The 18750-nt window shown below is 43.9% G+C and overlaps 1 pseudogene across 1 annotated transcript in view; it reads left to right on the top strand.

Annotated features, from left to right (window-relative positions):
• Nucleotides 1-3935: 3935 nt before the first annotated feature.
• The window catches only part of LOC101016569, a 152462-nt pseudogene continuing 137647 nt past the window's right edge, over nt 3936-18750 (top strand). The window contains exons 1-2 of the transcript XR_001898451.3: nt 3936-6554; nt 6685-6773. The product of XR_001898451.3 is annotated as a nucleolar protein 11 pseudogene (transcript). The remainder of the gene's footprint in view (nt 6555-6684; nt 6774-18750) is intronic.

Raw genomic sequence — 18750 nt, 5'->3', positions numbered from 1 at the left:
TTCTGTAGTGCTGCCATGCTTTACTCCTCTGTCCCTCCCCTTATCTAGTCTCCCGCATTGACTTTATAAGCAAGTTTTGAGTCCCTGCCTCTGGAGTGCCTGATGAGACAAAACTGCTCCTCGTCCTGCCTCCCCGCTGCTACTTCCAGAACTCAGGGCTCGTGGTCTGGAGCCTGCACTGTTCCATGAGCCTCCTGACCAACCTGGAAGCCTCTGTCTTTCCTCCCTCAGGTCTGTCCTCCACATTCCATTGGCTCAGTTTCTAAGTCACAGATCTGTCCCCAACAATCCTCTAGTGAAAACGCGGCCGGGCCTTCTCAGGTTTAAGTCCTAACAGTTCAAGGAGTCAGCTCAGCTCTCCCCACCCTTAAGCCGAACACTGGGTTCACGCTGTGCTGTTTAGTCACTGGTCCCCACCAGCCTGCTGTTCCAGGTCTCCTTGCTTTGCACCGTTAGTTCCCATGGCCTTGTCCTGGTGCACTCCTGGTCTCCTTCAAGACACAACTTTAATGTCACTTTCACAGTCCCACCCCGAGTATTAAGGACTTTTGTCTCCAGCTCTGATAGCATTTTCTACATCCCCCATTCCCACTCCACATTAGGCTCTTGCAACCCCTGGTGGCAATTGCTCTGTAAGAGTCTGTGGCTGCCACAGGGTCTCTTGAGTTCCTTGAAGGCAAGGCCAGTGTTTTACTCATTTCTGAGACTGGGTGCCCAGGGCACAGTATCTACTTAGTAAGTGTTAAACCAGCAAAGGGCTGCCTTCTTGTTTTTTCTAGTGAGATGCACCTACTTCTCCCTGGAGAAGCTCGAGGAAGCAGGAATACTGAAGATGAGGTGAGGAGGAGAGGGTCCCTCTTTATGGGATGTAGGCCGTAGGGCTGCAGGGGACCTTCAGATCACCAGTTACAATTCCTATGCATGCTAGCATCCCCTCCTGGGTTCCTTCCCCCCAAGAATGGTTGCCAGCTTCTGCCAAACACCCCAGAACCTGCTGGGAGTGGTTTCAAATCATGAGTGAGGATCCCCGGGATGGTGGGTTGCTGTTGCTCCGCCTGTAGCGTCTTGTATGAAGAACTAGAACTTGCATAATGAGCTGGAGAGTCACCGTGTGGCTGCTAGCGGGGAAGCCCATGGTGGCCACATAAGGGCTCCCTTTTCCAACTCTCCCAGCTGCTCCTCACTGTCACTCCTGGGTGTGCTGGGCAGTGGGGTGCAATGCGCACGTGGGTGCACACTCTCCCTGAGACCTCCCACAGAGGTCTCATCTGTGGTCGGATGAGGAGAGGAAGTCCAAGTAAAGCAGCTGCAGCGGTGAGTGGGCCTAGGAAGAATGGCATCACCAGGCCAGGTAGGGATGCGGGTGGTGTTCAGCTATCCCTGAGAAAGGGGCCAGAATGCACCTGAGTCTTCATTTTCATCCCAATAGCAGGTCAGCACCAGACCCGAAAACGGTCTGATTTCTGTCCTCCACGCCATACTCTCTTCACCTGCTGCCTCCTCATTCCTCCCATTAACAATGTCCTGGCAGGAACAAGATTCTTCCTCCCTCTTTTTGTCTTTAGTAGATCAGGTCGGCCTTTCACCTCCCCAGGCCTGCCCTGTTCTGCCTTCCCTTCTGTGGGGCCCTCCGCGGATGCTCTGAGCCCCAGGCACAGCCAACTGCATGGGGCCTTCTCGGTTCCTTTGCTGTGCTCCTGCATGAAACCGCCTGCTTGGCTGCACTCTACTCAGCACACTCAACTGACCCCAACTCCTGGGTGTGGTTCCTCAGTTCAAGCTTCTTCAGGCCTTGTTTCTGCATGCCCATTGTGCTACATCGCTGTGTCTCTTTAGGGAAGTCGTTGTCTTTCCAAAGATCCTGCTTTGCAGCTGACTGTACTCCTCTCTGCCTGCCTCCTCCCCTAGACCCGATCCTGCCATGATCCTGGTTTTGGTTTCTGAACGATCCGATTTGCCTGCAAGCGGCGCAACGTGCTGCTGCCGTGTTGATTTTGATGTCGGATTGATCCGCCTTTGATATTGGTAGCCTCCCTCATTAGCTGTTCCCTTGACTTGCTATCACCTTTCCTCTGTGCCTGCATTCTGACTGTGTAGTCCTCTTCTCATTTCACATGCTCCCCGCCGGAAGCATTGTTTTTGTTTCAGCTGGATTTCTGTGTGACGACTCCTGTTTTCTGAGTCACTCCCTCTCCTCTTCCCCTTGCCTCCCACTGAGATTCTCTCCAGGCGTGTTTCACTCCCCTCACTGTGCTTTTTGACCTGAGGCCCAGGAGGCTGTCTCCCTCCTGGAGGGTTCTGATCCAGCCTAGTGTTCTGGGGCACGCCAGTCTGGGATCGCTTTGACCCTAATTCCACGGTTTCCTTCATGATGCTTCTTGTTCAGCCTGCCTTCCCTGCCTCCAGGGAAATGGTTTTGCCTGTTTCGACCCTTGTCGATGATCTCGTTCAACTTTCATCGTTCACCTCCCCGAGGTGATGATGATATGTGACCACCATGTCTGGCGAGATTCATGTTATCGGCTGACGCGAACTGACCTTTATCCATCCACTTCGGTCCGGCGGTTGATGAACTGTGCCCGGCTAGCTTCACCACCTTTCATTGGAGTCACTTGCTTGTTGGCATGGAGTTGTAGGAGCTCTTTCTGAATTCTGGGCCCCCAAACCCCAAGGCAAGCTGGTTTTTTTGCATTTCAGAGACCACATATCCGCCTAGGGGGCTTACTACTCTTCCGCCTCTTTGCAGGGCTGTTTTGGACTCAGTATCTCACTCTAAGCACTCCAAATTGCAAGTAAATCCCAGAGGTCATGGATAGTCCCACTGCCCCTCCATCTGGAGGTGGGCTGTGGCCCCTCCCCAAAAGAGGAGGTGCTTGCATGCGCCCAGTGCCCTGCCCATTAGATTAGAGAGGGCTCCTTCTTTGCTCTCTCTTGCACTCATTTGTCCGCCTTTTTAGCTTTCCTTTTCTGCCCTGACTCCTGCCACAGGGTCATGCGGAACGTGTGGTGTAGCAGGAGGAGACAGGTAAAGTGGATGAACAGGAGCCTGGAGGAGCAGGAGGAAGAAAGAGGAGGGAGGGGAAGAGGGAAGTTGGAAGGAAGGAGGAGGAGGAAGGAGACCAAGGAGAAGAGGTGAAGGAGGAGAAGGGACAGAAAAGAGGAGAGGAGATGGAGGAGGAGGAGGAAGGAGGAAGAAGAGGAAGAGGGACAAGAAAAGGAGGAATGGGAGGAGGAGGAGGAAGGAAGAAAGGAGAGACAGGAGAGGAGGAGAGGAGGAGATGGAGAAAGAGAAGGAAGAAGAGAGTGGATGGATGGAGGAGGAACAGGAAGGAAGAGGAGGAGGAGGAAGAGGAGGGGAGGGAGGGAAGGAATAGGGAGGGAAGAGGAGGAAGGAGGGAGGGAGGAAGGAAGAGGAGGAAGAGGAGAGAGGATGGAAGAAAGGAGGATGGAGAAGAGCAGAGAGGATGAAGAAAGGAGGACCAGAGGAGAGGAGGATGATAAAAGGATGAAGAGGAGGAATAGAATAAAGAGGAGCAGAGGAAAAGGAGGAGGAGGGGGAGGAGGAGGGAGAGAGGAGGAAGGAGGAGGGAAGAGGAAGGAGGAGGAGGGAAGGAGGAAGGAATGAGGAGAGTGGAAGAGAGAAGAGAGAGAGGAGGGAGGAAGGAGTAGGGAGGAAGAGGAAGAAAGAAGGAGGAAGAGGAAAGGAGGGAAGGAATGGTGGAATGGAAATGGAAGGGAATTGGCCTGGTAGAGATTCCCCAAGGCTGGATCTCTGAGAGGGCTGGCGCCCCTCTCTCCGCACACATTCCTGATGCCCTTGCCACTTTGATGTGTCCTCTGGGCCCTTCTCCGAAAACATGATCTTCTCCAGGGTGTCTTCTGGTCTCACCTCTTTCTGTCCAGTTCCAGCAAACTCACTTTGCTTAGCCAGCCTTTGAATCCCTTCCTTCACCATCTGCCATGACAATTCGGGCCTTTCACCGTCACTCAGGCCTGGACCATCACTGATGCCCATCCCATGCCATCCACAGGTTTGCCCCATCCCTTCGGCTCCCTACCAGGGCATTCAGTTGTGTTGAGCAGCAGAGTGTCTCCAAGTCCCTTGTGTAGTTTTCGTTTCCGGCCCCCACTGGTTGAGCTGCATCCGGGTCCCATCCCACAGGGACCCCCCGGCCGCTGCAGGTGCATGCTGATCCTGCAGCTCCTCAGGGGTGTCATCGCTTTCCCCCTTCCCAGACCCAGCACACCCTGCCTGCGCAGCTCTGTGCTGCACCTTCACTCTAGTCACGGGTGTGGCAGTCAGCTCACCAATTCCTCCTGCTTCCCTGGGACTCGCTGGCTTTTAGCACCGCAAGTCCCTCAGCAAACTGGGACTGTTGATCACCCTACCCGGCAGCCAGTGATAAGGTGAGGGCCACTCCTGGGAGGGAGGACACCTGTGGGGAAAATTCTTGTGTTATTTATTTCTCCTTCGGGATAGGGTGCCTGCAGTGCTTCATGGGAGGGGGTGGGCTGATGCTGCAAGCTCAGAAGTTTCAAGGGCATCTAGGGAGACCAGATATTCAGAGACCTTCTCCTAGATGTGCGTGTTCCATGTATCAGGGATGCAGGTTTTCCCAGCAGGACTCGTGTCATTGGCATGACAGACCTGCCTTGGCTGAGCGTTCAACTGTCTTTGGAGTTCAGCCACCTTAGCAAGTCCTGGGTTTGTTCTTCAGACTTTGCTGCTTGCCCATTGCTTGGATCGGGGGCTACTCTGTAAACCACCAGGAAGACTCCAGTGTTTCTGCTTAATTTTTAGATGTTTGTTAATTGCCCTTGGCCTCTCATTAATCCCGGTGGGTCCTTCAGGAAACATACCGTTCCCTGAGTTTTCATTTCCAGGCATCTGCCCTGCCTGGATCTCCTCGCCTTCCAGGAGCTTCCTCTTCACAAGCCAGCCATCCCAGCGAAAGTTCTAACATCGAAGGTCTAGCAACTAGCCTGCCATCTTGTGCCTAGAGCCACCTGCGTGCCACCTACCCCCGAAGATGGGAACCTCGTTGCCAGTTGGGGAGATGCAGGGCAATCCTGTACCAAGACCCCATCTTACCACCTGTTTTCTCGGACCACTCTGGAACCCACTGTCTCAGATTGGGTCCTCCAGGAAGCAGACTGTGAGAGGGAGTTGGCAGGACCAAAGGTTTACTGGGGCTAACTAACCCTCAGGAAAGGGACAGGAAGGAAGCAGGGCTGGAGAGCAGGTTGAGCCCGACCTGACAGTCTTGAGCAGCCCAGCAGGGAGGTGTGGAGCAAGGGTTGCCCACTAGAGGGGCCTGCATTGGGCATGGGTGGTGGGGTCCACATGGTACCTGGCACACAGCAGGCTGTACAATCCATATTAACTGCCTGGATGAATTAATGCCCAGGAAAGGTGCCCTGGAGAACGGGTATGTGCTGAGCACAATAGGGAAGGGCCCAGCATCTGCCTTGGCATAGGCAGAACTGTGCTGTGCCCTGCAACAGGCCACCCGAGAGCTGCTTTCATCTTGTGTGTGCATTAGACAACTGCCAGGGGCATGAAGGGGATGTGCTTCCAGGGCATTTGCTGGCAGGGTGTCTCGTGATCTCTTGGTATTGGTGTGAGCACAGCCTGGCAGGAGAGGGCAGATCTCAGTGCAAAGTATCATGTCAAAAAGCAGATCGAAGCCAGGCCCCCTCCTGGAAGAGGCTCCTTGAAGGTAGGTGCACACTCATGTCTTTGTTACTTGTAAGGGGGCATCTTACAGGCAAGAGGAGTTAGGTGAATGTGAAGAGGAAGGAACTGCTCACTCTGGGCAAGGGGCTGGGGGAGGCTTCGTAGAGGAGTGGGTGTTTGAGCTGGGCCTTGAAGGTCGAAAGGGTTTTGTTAGGTGGGAAATGGGGGAAGGGCAGCCTGAAGGGGTTAGGTACCTTCAAGGAGCCCAGAGAAGGTTGGTGGCTGGAGCAGACCCATTCGTAGAGTGAAGTCATGGGAGAAGAGGCTGGGAAACTAGATTGGGTCCAACTCCTAAAGGCCCACTGAAGGAGTATGGGTTGCACGCTGGGTGCAGCAGGTGAGTGTCCTCACTTGGGTTTCACTGTCAGCATTTTTAAAAGGCAAACTGGTTCTCTTCCTGAGGAGAATTCACTGATTCACTCATGTGGCCAGTAAGTCATCTGGGCCAGAGGTGGGTGGGGAGATGATCGGGGTGCAAGTGTCACCTTCAATCACAGCATAATTGCCCTTGCTTTCTTATCTCTCATTTAGATATTTCAATACTTGCTCAGGTTTCCTGTACCCTCCTTCATTCTCCCTTCCCAGCCATACTACTTATGGGGAGACTTTCTCTTTATAAAATGACCGTTAGTCTTATCAAATTAATCCTAAAGTAGTACCATCAATTTCCCCCTAAAATACCAACAAGACCCCTGCTTGAAACTACTTGTACATTAGGGACAGAGAAGAGTTCATGAGAATCAGCATTTTCTGAGGACTCCATCTGTCTTCTGAGAGTGAGTTCTCCTGCTGGTGCCTCCTCTGTAGTAAAGCAAAGGTAACATTCCTGCAAGGCTTTTAAGCTTATAACATACTTGCCTTTAGGTTCTTGTGTTGTGTTCTGGGTCAGCAGGAATGCCTCTCCAGGTCCTTTTTCTCATCCTAATGTGCCACTGAATTCTTCACAGGCTCCTGGGACCACATTATCATTCTCTTCACTCAAGAGATGAGGATGCTGAAATTCAGAGAGGGGAAGTGATTTGCCTCAGCTTGTGCTGTAAGTGATCAAGGCAGGACTCAACCAGTCTTTTTGACCCTGACTATGGTGATGTGATCTCTGTACCCACAAGATAGTGGTGGAATGGTGGAGTATGGTACCTAGAAGGCCCTTTCTAGCTCAGGACACATTTGATGGTGTGACTGTTTAGGAATTCAGTCCTGACCAGTTTAAGAGGTTGTGATTCTTAGCTGTCTCTGGCTCCTGGTTTGCCCAGTTTAATTCTGGCCTGCTCAGCAAAACTTCTCTCTGTCTGTGGTCCAAGAATCCTGACATCTCTGAACTAGTCCTCCTCCTATCCACTCAATATCGACAGAATCTCATGATACATCCTCCTGGCTCAGCCATGGAATAAAGCCAGCTCTGTTGTTTTGATCCTTGTGTTGTGCCCCAGCTTAGGAAGAATAACTCTTCAGGCTGCCTCTCCCATGCTAGGTCACATGCAGGTCACACATTCCCAGGTAAATTTTGCACTTTGTTTATCTGGAATTTGTCTTAATTTCCTTGTCCTTGTTTCTGATTGTGTACTTTCTTCCGTTCTGTCTCATTATCTGGGCCCTACGTCTTTTCTCATGGTTTCTCTTCTGTAAGTCTCTAGACCCCATGCAAGTACACAGTGAAGTGAATGAAGTTTAAGATAAAGCTTCAGTGTCTCTTGCTTACACAGCCCCTAGCGTCATGGTCCTACAGTTGTATGGTTTGGAAAATCTACAAAAGATACTTTAACCACAGTTGGTTCAGGGAATCTTTCTTTCCACTATGCTGTCTCTATCCCTCTTGCCTATGTGTTGAGTAGCAATGCAATAACCATGGTCATGTTGGGAATTCAACTAAGGGGACATTAAGTTGGGATTCATTTAGTTTAGGATATAGGGGTCCACAAGCAATTTCATGTATTTCCCAGTTATTGCCAGCTGCCCTTTATTATTGAAATAGCTTGCAGGAATACTTCTGCTTACTATGCTAATGCATCCGGTGTTAGGACAAGAGGGGTGAGGCTGGAGGGTACATTGCAATGTCACTGTGACTTGCAGCACTTGACATCAGGGGTATGTTGGCAGTGGAGGAGAACCAAGATTCACAGTGTACAGCACCAGAAGCTAGTCTGTGGAAAAATCTTCCAGTCATCAATCAGGTGTGTAAAATTGTAAGTGAAGGATTCCATTTTCATTGAAAAGCAAAAGTGCCCTCTTGTCAGGAATATACCCAGCGTACAGTGTACGCAACTGTAAATACAAGATACGTTTATTTGCACATTTGGAAGGGGGTTTTGTAAAATGGCATTTTTCAGAATTCCTGTGATTGTAGGACATGGACCTGTAGGAGGACTAGAAACATTGAATAGTATGCAGAAGAGTTTTGCTGGACAGGCACAGAATTAAACTGGGCAAACCAGGGGCCAGAGACAGCTAAGAAACACAACCTCTTAAATTGGTCAGGACTGAATTCCCAAACAGTGACAACATCAAATGTGTCCTGAGCTAGAAAGGGCACAGTCACAGTTCCTGTGACTGCTACCCTTAGAAAGACCTGCTTGGAAGTTACGCTCCCTGCTGGCATCTGGAAACTTGACTCTCAGAATTTCCCTAGTCAACAGTTAACTGATAAGGTGGCTCACTGTGCCTTGACTGTTAATACAAACAATGTAGTTTATGCTGAACACCTGCTTTCTTTCTGGGAGTCTGGAATTTTGGTGCATGCTAGGCAGAGGATGTCTCTGTTACCAAACCCCAGTGTAAACTGTGGGCAATGCATCTGGGCTTCTCTGGCCAGAAACATCACGCGTGCCACTGCATATTTGTTGCCGAGAAAAGCATGTGCTCTGTGTGGCCCCTCATGGGAGGGAGAAAGCATAAGGAAGTCTGTTCATGGGCTCCTCCAAACTTTGCCTGTGTCTTTTCTGCTTGTGATCTGGCTGTGTGCCCTAAGTACATTGCTGTAATAAATCTTAGTTGTGATTATAACTATATGCTGAATCCCGTGTTTCCAACTATAACAAACGAGAAAAGCAGGAATAACATACTACAGAAGTGCATGAGGCAATTAAGTACTAAAGATAAGTAGCTATTTATGTATTTTTTTCTAAATTTTCAGATGTTTCTAGCATTTGTCAACTTTTTCAAATGTGTGTGTTCTTTTTTTTTCTCATTTTAAATATTGGCTTTTGTTCCCAATTTTATATTGGTAATTTTGCATTCTTATACTTAAAGGCGGCCCCAAATGTTACAAGCTTCAAGCCCCACAAAACCTGGATCTGTGTCTGTCTTGGATCCAAGACTTGCTGCCTCATGTCGATTTTCCTATTGTCACTTCATATTACACAGGTGGGGAAATTAAAACCAAGAGAGGGGAAGCTAACCTTACTTGGCAAAACCGGGACAGGATCCAGTTCTTCCAATTCTCAATTTAATGAATGCTCTTTCCCACTATTCTGTAAAAGTTTTTTGATAACTTGTCTGTAAATATCGGTCATGGTACATTGTCCACTGGGTGGCACTCAAGAGACTGAAATTCGAGTTCCTTCTCTTTGAGTAGATGGCTAATCTTGAACTAGTCCCTTTCCCTCCTGGGACAGATTTTCCCAGTTTTTATAAAGGGGCTGGATTAAATGCTCTTTACAGACCTTTCTCTCTCAGATATTCCCTGAGTTTTTCATTCTAGAAATGCTGGAATCATATAATTGTAATTTAAACTAGTAAAGTTCTTCTTGTTCTTGAGTCTTCTTCATCTCTAAAATGGAAATAAAATACATACCTCTCGTAGTTATTATGAAGCTCCTGGCACTGTTCATGGTAGAGCAGGTGATCAAAAGTTGCTTGCATCCTTTCATGTATAATTCTCACTCCTCTCACTTGGAATCGATCTTATCAGAAAACCTAAAATTTTTTTTCAATCAATTTAGAAGTTTATTTTGCCAAGGCTAAGGACATGCCTGTGACACTGTCTAAGGGGGTCCTGGTGACATGCCCAAGGTGGTCAGGCCACAGGTTGGTTTTTAGGGAGATATAAGACATCAATTGATATGTGTTGAGATGTACATTGGTTTGGTCTGGAAAAGCAGGACAAATGGAAGTTGGAGGACTTCCGGGTCATAGGCAGGTTCAGAAATTTTCTGACTGGCATTAATAATTGGTTGAGTTCTTATCTAAAGACCTGGAATCATTAGAAGGGAATGTCTGGTTTATGATAAGGAGTTGTGGAGACCACAGTTTTATCATGCAGATGAAACCTACAGGTAGCAGGCTTCAGAGAGAATGTAAATGTTTCTTAGTAGACTTAAAGAGTCTATTCTATCAGTCTTAAGGTCTGTGTTCATGTTAATGGTAATGAGGCATGTCCGACTCCCCCTTCCCCATCATGTCCTGAACTAGTTTTTCAGGTTAACTTTGGAATGCCCTTGGCCAAGAGGAGGGGTCCATTCAGATGGTTGGGGAGCTTAGAATTTTATTTTTGGTTTACATTCTTTCCTTCTGGCCAGGATTTGTCAGAGGCAACATCAATGGCCAAACTTTTATTTTGTCCCATAGCATTGTGGAGATGGTTTGGCTGCCTGCCCCAGGTCCATCCTGTTCCTTGGTAGGACCACTGTGGCCAAGAGACTTACAGCCAAAAGACTTATAGACAATTTAAATTTTCTAGACCAGACAGGAATGGACGTGGACAGGCATTTATTACTCCTTAACAATTTTTAAGTAATGTAAAAGCCAACAAACAAAAAGTAAAAGGCAAGATTACAAAATTGGCTTATCTATCTTTAACTTCTATGCATTGAGTTACTGTAATCTTGGTTTTAGTTACAGACTTACAGCAATTGGCTATATAAGCAAACCTAAATTTTAAAAAGAAAAGAAAATGAAGCATACATTTAAAACTTTTTAAACTTTTTTTTTGAAATAGGGTTTCGCTTTGTCACTCAGGCTGAAGTGTAGTGATGTGATCATAGCTTTCTGCAGCCTTGACCTCCTGGGCTCAAGTGATCCTCCCACCTCAGCCTCCTTAGTAGCTAGGACCACAGGCATACACCAGCACACCCAGCAAATTAAAAAAAAAATTTTTTAAAGATGAGGTCTCACTATGTTGCCCAGGCTGGTCTGAAATTCCTGGCCTCAAGCAATCCTCCTGCCTCAGCCTCCCAAAGCACTGAGATTACAGGCATGAGCTACCATGCCTGGCCTAAAACATTTTTAATGGAAGTATAATTTGCAAATAGAAAACATGCCCAAATATTAAGTGAATGCACTGATGAACATTCACAACTTAACAAGATAGCCAGCACTTAAATCACAAAATAGAACACCGCTAGGACCTCTTTGTAATACCCTCCAAGTCACTATTTCTGCCCAAAGGTAATTGCTATTTTGCAACATTTTTTATTACTTTACATAAATGGGATCATACACTATGTACTCTTATTACTGTCTGGATTTTTATATTAAATATTGCTTGTGAGATTCATCCATGTTGTCATGTGAGCAATACTTTGTTCTCATTGCCATGTACTGTTCCATTTTATCAGTATACCGTGATTTATTTACCCATTCCACTATTTGTATATACTGGAATTGTTCCCAGGTTTTTGTAATACAAACAAAGCTGCTATGAACATGCTTGGATTTACTTTTTTTGGTGAATATGTGTTACTGTTATGTATATGTCTAGAGGTAAAATTGATGATTTATGGGATATGCATATGTTTAATTTTAGCAGATATTGAAAAACAGATTTCTAAAGCGGCTGTAGCAATTTACATTACCACCAGCAATGTGTGAGTTCCATTTGCTCTCCATCCTTGACGGCACATGTTGTCACTTAGGTGGGTATGCAGGGGGATCCTTTTTTGGCATGTTTACTTATTTTTTTACATAGTGCAAACTGGTATGGTGTACCGTTTTATGGCTTTTGCCTAATGCCATCACTACAGTTAAGTTACCAAACGATTCCGTCGCCTCAGCAATTGCTTTGTACCTTCTCTTGGTATTCAACCCCTTCTCCATTCTCAGCCTTGGCAGCCGCTGATCTAATTTCCATTCCCATAGTTTTCCAGATTATCAAAGAAACAGAATGATATGGTTGTAACCTTTTGGATGTGGCTTCTTTCAGGTAGCAAAATGCTTCTGAGATTTAACTATGTTGTTGTGTTATCAGTAGTTCATTCCTTTGTGTGTGTGTGATAGTCTCGCTCTCTTGCCCAGGCTAGCGTGCAGTGGTGCAATCTCGGCCCACTGCAACCTCTGCCTCCCACGTTTAAGGGATTCTCATGCTTCAACCTCCCAAGTAGCTGGAACTACAGGCGTGCACCACCGCGCCTGGCTAATTTTTATATTTTTTGTAGAGACGAGATTTCGCCATGTTGACCAGGCTGGTCTCGAACTCCTGGCCTCAAGTGATCCACCTGCCTCTGGCTCTCGAATTGCTGGGATTACAGGTGTGAGCCACTGCACCCAGCCCAGGAGTTCATTGCTTTTTACTGCTGGGTCATATTACATTGTATAGATGTACCACATTTTGTTTATGAGTCCTATAGTTGAGGGATATTTGGTTTGTTTCCATCTTTTCTCTATTATGGATAAATTGTTATAAACATTTGTGTACAGGGTTTGTGTGAACATAGTTTTTATTTCTTTTGAGTAAATATTCAGGAGTGAAATTGCTGGGTTACTTGGTAAATTGCTGGGTTATAGTTCTTTTTAAGAACTTGTCAAACTTTTTGCAGAGTTGCTGTACCATTTTGCATTCCCACTAGCAGGGCTTGAGAGTTCCAGTTGTTCCACATTCTTGCCAGCACCTGGTACTGCTAGTTTTTCTGTGTATGTTTTTGTTTTGTTTTGCCACTCTAAGGTGTATAGTGGTATCTCTTTCTGGTTATAATTTGCATTTCTGTAATGATTATTAATGTTGAACATCTTTTAACATGCTCATTTGCCATCCATATAACTTCTTTGGTAAATCTTCTGTTTATATTCTCGTCCATTCAAAATATTGGGTTGCTTGTTTTCTTACGGTTAATTTTAAAACTTTATTTGGAAATAATTATAGATTTAAAGGAAGTTGCAAAGAAATGTATTCCCTTCACTCACTCTCCCCCAGTGTTAACATCTTGCCTAACTATGGTACAATATTAGTATCAGAAAATTGACATTGGTACAATCCACAGAGGTTATTCAGATTTTACCAGTTATACATATACTTGTGTGTGTGTGTTTCTATGCAGTTTTATCACATGTATGGTTTTGTGTAGGTTCCACAACAATCAACGTACAGAACTGTGTCATCACCACAATGTTCCTCTCATACTACCTCTCCACAGCCTCACCCACTTCCTACTGTATATCCTTTACCCTTGTCAACCACTATTTGGTTTACCATCTGTATAATGTTGTTCCAAGGATGTTATATACATGGAAGCATACTATATAGTGTGTTTCCTTTTCGTATTTGCTTTTTTTTCCGCTCAGCATAATTCCTGGAGGTTCCTTCAAGTTGTTACATGTATCAATAGTTCATTCCTTTTTATTGCTGGATAGTATTTCATAGTATGGATGTACTATAATTTAAGCATTGTCAATTTTGGTAGTTTCCACTTTGAGCTATTCCAAATAAAGTTTCTGTGAGCATTCATATACAAGTTTCTACATTAACATAAGTTTTCATTTTTCTGGGGTGAATGCCCAAGAGTGCTATTGATGGGTCATTTCGTAAATCTATTTTTTTTTTTTTTTTTGAGATGGAGTCTTGTTCTCTCACCAGGCTGGAGTGCTGTGGCACGATCTTGGCTCACTGCAACCTTCAACTCCCTGGTTCAAGAGATTCTCCTGCCTCAGCCTCCTGAGTAGCTGGGATTACAGGCATGCGCCACCACGCCCACTAATTTTTATATTTTTAGTAGAGACGGGGTTTCACCATGTTGGCCAGGATGATCTTGATCTCCTGACCTCATAATCCGCCTGCCTTGGCCTCCCAAAGTGCTGGGATTACAGGCGTGAGCCACTGTGCCTGGCCAATCCATTTTTAGTGTTCAAAGAAACTGCAAACCACCGTAGCACATGTATACCTATGTAACAAACCTGCACATTCCGCACATGTACCCCAGAACTTAAAGTACGATAATAATAATAATAATAATAATACTAGTAATAATTTTAAAGAAGAAACTGCCAAACTATTTTCCAGAGTGATTGTGCAGTTTTACATTTTGACCACCGATGTCAGTGATCCATTTGCTCCACATCTTCGTTAGCATTTGGTGTTGTCACAGTGTTTTATTTTATCCACTTTGATAGGTTTGTAGCAGTATCTCATTGTGGTTTTAATTTGCATTTTCTTGAGGGCTAATGATATTGAACATCTTTTCATGTGCTTATTTGGCATCTGTGTATCCTTTTCAGTTAAATGTCTTTTGCCTCTTTTCTAATTGGATTTTTTTTAATGTTGAGTTTTGAGAGTTCTTTATATATTCCAGATATAAGTCCTTTGTGGGATATATAACTTGCAGATTTTTCTCTCCGTCTGTAATTTGTCTTTTTTCATCTCCTTGAAAGAGTTTTTCACAGAGCAAAGTTTTTAAATTTGATGAGGTATAATTTTCAGTTTTTACTTTTATGGGTCATGCTTTTGATGCCAAGTGTAAGAACTCTTCACTTAATCTTATGTCTGAAGATTTTCTCTTGTGTTTTTTTGAAAAGTTTTACATTTTTACATTTCATACTATGTTCCATTTTGAGTTAAAGTTTGAGGTTTAAGTCAAGGTTCATTTTTCTTTTTCTTTCTTTCCCCCTTCCATATATGTCCAGTTGCTTCAACACCACTTACTGAAAAAGCTCTGCCTCTTCCTTTGAATTGGTTTTGCACCTTTGTCAGAAATCAGTTGGGCATCTTTGTGTGGATCTATTTCTGTCTCTGATATTCTTTTTTTTTCTTTTTAAGAGTCAGGGTCTGCATGCCCAGGCTGGAGTGCAGTGATGCAATCATGGCTCACTCCTGGGCTTAAACAATTCTCCTGCCTCAGCCTTCTGAGTAGCTAGGACTACAGGTGTGCGCCACCATATGCAGCTTTTTAATTATTATTATGTTTTGTAGAGACAGAATCTCCTTCTGTTGCCCAGGCTAGTCTCAAACTCCTGGCCTCAAGAGATCCACCTTGGCCTCCCAAAGTATATGCTATTCTGTTCTATTGTTCTATGTGTCTATACTTCCTTCAGTACCACACTGTGTGGATCATTATTACTGTTGAATTTTGAGGGTTGTTTTTTTTTATTCTGGATACAAGTCCTTCTTCAGATTTATGATCTGCAAATATTCTTTTCCAGTCTGTGGTTAGTCCTTTTATTCTCTCGAAAGTGTTATTTACAAATATCTTTCTTTTATTAATTTCCAATATCGCCTGATAACATACTTTTTTTTTGGAAACACAGTCTCACTCTGTCACCCAGGCTGGAGTGCAGTGATGCTATCTTGGCTCACTGCAACCTCTGTCTCCCAGATTCAAGCGATTCTCATACCTCAGCCTCCCAAGTAGCTAGAATCACAGGCATGCACTAGCATGCCCCGCTAATTTTTGTATTTTTAGTGGAGACAGGGTTTCTCCATGTTGGCCAGGCTGATCTCGAACTCCTGGCCTCAAGCAATCTGCCCGCCTTGGCCTCCCAAACTGCTGGGATTACAGACATGAGCCACCACGCCCAGCTCCTGAGAATATACTTTTAATGATTTCAATTCTTTTAAATTTGTTGAGTTTTTTATGGCCCACAGTATGGTTGATCCCTATGAACAGTCCATGTGCTGCTGAAAAACATGCATTGGATGTAGTTTTAAAAATACATATCAGTTAAGTCAAGGTGAATAGTAGTGCTGTTTAAGTAATTTATGCCATCACTAATTTTCTGCCTACATTTTCTTTCAGTTACTAAGAGAGAAGTGTTAAAGTTTCCCATTATAATTGTGTATTTGTCATTTTATTTTTTCAGTAGTGTCACAGTTTGTCTAATATATTTTAAGCTCTGTTAAGTGCCTGCACATTTACAATTTTTATATCTAATCGGAGAATTGACCTCTTCATTGTGTAATATCTCAATTTCTGACAATATTCTTTGTTCTGAAGTTTACTTTGTCTGATATTACTATAGCTACTTCTGCACAATATTTTACTCCTAGTAATATTTTAGATCAGTTAATTTATTTCTTTTTAGCCCTTTTGATTTATTTGTGAACATTTATGTTTCCATCTAATATATTCCTTCGGTATAAAAAAACCTCTTCAACATTTCTTGTAGTGTAGAAATATTGGCTAGGATTTCCATCATTATTTTTGTTTTCCTGAGAAAGTCCTCATTTCTCCCTCATTTTAAAAATCAGGCTTATGGTGATAAAATTTACATATCGTAAATTCACCCTTTTAAGTGTACAATTTAGTAACTTTTAGTGGATTTACAGTTATGTAACCAGTAACATAATCTACTCTTAAAACATTGCCGTCACCTCTGAGGATCCTTCATACCTATTTGCAGTCAGTCACCTTCCTATCCCCAACCCTGGCAACCAAAATTGTTATTGTAGATTTCCTGTCTTTGGAATTTCCTGTAAATAGAATCATACAATATCTAGTCTTTTGTATCTGGCTTCTTTCACTTAGCATAATGTTTTTGAGGCTCATCAATATTGTAGCATGTAACAGTATTTTGTTCCTTTGTTTTGCTGGCTAGTATTTCGTTGTATGGATGTATCATATTTTGTTTATCTGTTTAATAGTTGATGAACATTTGGATTGTTTTCACTTTTTGGCTATTGTGAATAATGCAGTCATGAGCATACTTACAAGTCTTTGTGCGGACATAGGTTTTCATTTTATTTATTGCCTAGGTGTTGAATTGCTGGTTCACATGGTAAATTTATATTTAACATTTGAAAGAATTAATGGCCAAACTGTTTTCCAGAGTGGCTCCATCAGTTTATATTCACATCAGCAATGTCATCATCTTTATTTTTTATTTTATTTTTATTATTATTTCAATTGTTTTTTGGGGAATAGGTGGTATTTGGTTACATGGGTAAGTTCTTTCGTGGTGATTTCTGAGATTTTGGTGCACCCATTATACAAGCAGTGTACACTGTACCCAATGTGTAGTTTTTTATCCCTCATCCCCCTCCCACCCTTACCCCTGAGTCCCAAGTCCATTATATCATTCTTATGCCTTTGTGTCCTCATAGCTTAGCTCCCACTTATAAGTGAGAACATACAATGTTTGATTTTTCATTCCTGAGTTACTCACTTAGAATAATGGTCTCCAACTCCATGCAGGTTGCTGCAAATGCCATTATTTCATTACTTTTTGTGGCCAAATCATATTCCATGGTATACGTGAGAGATACTATCTATCTATCTGTCTATCTATCTATCTATCTATCTATCTATCTATCTATCTATCATATTTTCTTTATTCACTCGTTAGTTGATGGGCATTTAGGCTGATTCCATATTTTTGCAATTGCAAATTGCAAAAATAATGACTTCTTTACCTGTGGTTAGATACCCAATAGTGGGATTGCTGGATCAAATGGTAGATCTACTTTTAGTGCTTTAAGGAGTCTCCATACTGTTTTCTGTAGTGGTTATAGTAGTTTAAATTCCCACCAGCAGTGTAAAAGTGTTCCCTTTTCACCACATCCACACCAACATCTATTATTTTTTAATTTTTAAATTGTGGCCATTTTTGCAGGAATTGTGTGTGGTTTTGCCTGGCTTATGATCTGAGAAACTTGCAGCCTCCTTTTAGTATGTCTGGTTAGCTCTGAGAAGTGGCTTGGTTTAATCTAGACCTCCTTCTCTAAACACGTAGAAATTCCTAGGGAAAATGAAGTGTTGTTCTATCACTCCAAGGTTTCTTTGGGGTCTTTTAAAGGATAGGTTCCTCTTCTGAAAGCTCTAAGTCACCTGTGATTCTGGGTAAGAGCAGGAGTAGGTTAACCTAAGCAGTTGCTCAGTAGGCTCACGCCTGTAATCCCAGCACTTTTGGGAGACCAAGGCAGGCAGATCACTTGAGGTCAGGAGTTCGAGACCAGCCTGGCCAACATGATGAAACCCCCCATCTCTACTAAAAATATAAAAATTAGTTGGGCATGGTGGTGGGCGCCTGTAATCCCAGCTACTCAGGAGGCTGAGGCAGGAAAATCGCTTGAACTCAGGAGGTGGAGGTTACAGTGAGCCAAGATCAAGCCACTGCACTCCAGCCTGGGCAAGAGAGTGAGATCCTGTCAAAAAAAAAAAAAAAAAAAAAAAAAAAAGCACAAAGGACTGTTCAGTACTTTTACATTAGCTAACAACTAATTTATGCTAACTTCTTTTTTATATGCAAAAAATAGTCATAGGATCTTAATAAGTTGTGTAATCATGTTATTTGAGATTGTACAGTATTACACGATATGTAGCTTATATCACATTTGTTATTTTCTCCTGAGGATACCTTAACATTAGGCCTACAGAAAATTAGCATAATACCTTTGTTCTCTTCAAAAGGCTGCAACAAGTGATCTCTAGAGGTGTTTTCTGACTCTCAGATCTCTAACTCTTGGATTCTGCCTCATCCAGAAAGGTTTGGGTTACCAAAGCAAAGTACCACAAACTGGATGACTTGAAAACAGTAGAAATTTATTTCTCATAGTTCTGGAGGCTGGAAGTCTTAGATCAGGGTGCTAATATGAGTTCTGGTGAGGACCCTCTTTGGGGTTGCGGATGGCCATCTTTTTGCTGTGTCCTCAGAAGAAAGAGTGAGCTAGCTCTCTGGCCTCTTATAAGGGTACTTATCTCATTTATGATGGTTCCACCCTCATGACCTAATCACCTTCCAAAGGACCCATCTCCTAATACCATCACCTTAGGGGTCAGGATTTTAACATATAAATTTTGCGGGGACACATTCAGTCCATAACAGATTCTTTCCTGTTATTATTTTAGAATGACGTGAACTCTTTCCCAGTCCATTTG

Source organism: Papio anubis, chromosome X, assembly GCF_008728515.1.
Source record: "Papio anubis isolate 15944 chromosome X, Panubis1.0, whole genome shotgun sequence".
Lineage (NCBI taxonomy): Eukaryota > Metazoa > Chordata > Mammalia > Primates > Cercopithecidae > Papio > Papio anubis.
This window is presented reverse-complemented; position numbering and strand designations above follow the sequence as displayed.